A 2,509-nucleotide genomic window follows, 5' to 3' on the forward strand; every position below is an offset into this window, starting at 1 on the left:
AAGAAAACTTCTCCTTTTTATCCTTGATTGTGAAGCAGATCTTGGCATTGTCCACGTAGATGATGGCCTTCGCGGTGCTTAGGAATGGTCGGCCTTGGATGATGGGTGCCATTTCATCTCCACCTTTTTCCAGAACCACAAAATCTACGGGGACATATGATTGTCCCACTCGTATGATGGCATCTTCAAGAACTCCCTTGTTGTGGCAGAGTGACTGATCTGCAAGCTATAAATGCATATTTGTGTACAACAAAGGATCCCCTAAAATCTTCTCATGAATTACCTTAGGCATGATGTTGACACTTGCTCTAAAGTCATAGATAGCTTCCTAGAAAATGTGGGGTCCAATGGCAATGGGGATGATAGGTCTCCCTAGGTCGCCCTTCTTGTCGGGTAGGGAATAATCTATCCACCTTCTCATCGATTGATCCATGTAGTAGTAAGCTGCATTGTGAATATCCACAAGATTTGTAGTTTCTAGGCCTTTTGGTTGACCTGAAATCTTACCTTTATCAGATGGAGGAATAGCAACCACTAGCTGAGCTATTTATGATTCTATCATTTTATTAAAGCTATGTTGGTTCTTAATGGTAGAAGCAAAGCTATCCATTCTATTATTTATGTTTTCTAGAATTTTATCATTGGTAGCTACCTTTCTACATAATCCCTCCATAAGTTTGGATTGACTAGCAATTAATTCTCTCTAGGGTGGTTGATTGAAGTTATTATAATTGTTACCTTAAGGGTTACCTTGGTAGTTACCTTTGTAGTTTGGCCTCTGTTGCTGATTCCATCCTTGATTCTGTTGAGGACGAAAGTAGTTGTTATTGACAAAGTTCACATCCTCATGAATTTCATGGCAGTTGTTCCCTGCATGTCCAGTGTGTCCACACTCTTCACATGTCATGCGGGAATCATGAATGTGCATAACTTCTTGCTTGTCATTGGCTCGGTCTTCGAGCTTCTTCATTAGCAGGTCCATTTTGGCAGACAACATGTCTACCTCCTTGAGTTGATGCATACTCCATCTTTCTTGCGGGTCTAAAGATGTTCTTCATCCCAACCTTGGTTGGAGGCCATCTTCTCCATGAGAGCTGTTGTAGCTGGGATTGTGAGTGATAGGAAAGCACCTCCCACAGCAGCATCCATAATCTCACAAGTACTGTTGGTCAACCCATGGTAGAAAGTCTATAAGAGTAGCCAATTCTCCATCCCATGAAGAGGACATTCTGCAATATAATCTTGAAAATGTTTCCATGCCTCAGGGACAGATTCATCATGTTATTGCTAAAAACTTGAAATTCTCCTATGGAGGGCATTGGCCTTGCCCATGGGAAAAGAACTTGCTAGGAAGGCAGTGGAGCAGTTATCCCATGTATTGTTTCTATCTTTGTTGGCGTAGAACCATTGTTTTCCCTTCCCCAAGAGTGAGAATGGCAAGAGGCGAAGTAGTATGGTGTCTTGGGTCACTCCTTTCATGGTGAAAGTGCTATAGATCTCCAAGAACTGTTGGAGATGTGCACTCACATCTTCATGTGCCTTTGCACAAAACTGGCTTGCTTGCACAATGTTGATGAGGGCTGGCTTGAGCTTGAATCCGTTATCTCCAACATTGACTATTGGTCTAGTATGGATGTTAGCCATAGTAGGAGCAGAGAACTCATGGAGAGTCTTGTGGGCCATGGCTTCAAATTCTAGTGTTAAGTGTCACCTTATCTGGTGATTTTCCAACTCTAAAGCTAAGGCTTTCTTGAGTTTGGGTCTGGTTCTCCTGATTAATGCTTCTGGATCTTTAATGTAGTTTGTTGGAAGGTTAAAACCAGCCATACAATACCCTGCATAAGATACACAAGTAGACAAAACAAGGATAAGCCTGTTTGAGTAGAGGTTAATGGTTTTCTCGATCACATCAATAGGTATAAGTTTATCAATACTTCCATTGCCTAGCTACCATCCTAAGCAATAGCGCCAAAAATGCTTGTTGGTATTTATTAACTTGTCACTTGTTTTAAGTAGCCACCTATGATCTGCCTACATCTCTTAGCATTACTTGTACTAGGTTGTCATCCCTAATGATGGTGCCAAAGATGCTTGTTGGTTTTACTTAGTATTACTACTAGAATGATACTAAGTAGTTCTTTATTATTTTGTGACTAGAAAGAATATATAGATATGATTGAAAAGGAATCTGCAAGCGCATAGATAATATACCATTGTAGCACTTCACCCGGGAGTATTCTAGGTACCGATATTTATATTTTTACCACAGGGAAGGTCTATCATGGACATGTATTGATAACTTACACTTTTGATGGAGAAGTAAACCATAACTAATGTTCTACTCATAATAGGGGTTAGTCATAGGATAAGATATATATATGATAAGTATTGATCAATGATAAAGATAAATCACTCAGAGTACTCCTTTCTATGGCATGAGCATGGTTAGCTGGAATACTAGAGGAATAATTCCTAAGTCATTCTTAATTACAAGTCAAAGCATACATTG

The 2,509-nt window shown here is 40.0% G+C and overlaps 1 non-coding gene across 1 annotated transcript; it reads left to right on the top strand.

Moving 5' to 3' along the window:
- Window positions 1–1,210: 1,210 nt before the first annotated feature.
- Window positions 1,211–1,317, top strand: LOC136511101 (small nucleolar RNA R71). The gene has a single exon (XR_010772645.1). It is a non-coding gene; the product is annotated as a small nucleolar RNA R71 (small nucleolar RNA).
- Window positions 1,318–2,509: the final 1,192 nt, after the last annotated feature.

Source organism: Miscanthus floridulus, chromosome 1, assembly GCF_019320115.1.
Source record: "Miscanthus floridulus cultivar M001 chromosome 1, ASM1932011v1, whole genome shotgun sequence".
Lineage (NCBI taxonomy): Eukaryota > Viridiplantae > Streptophyta > Magnoliopsida > Poales > Poaceae > Miscanthus > Miscanthus floridulus.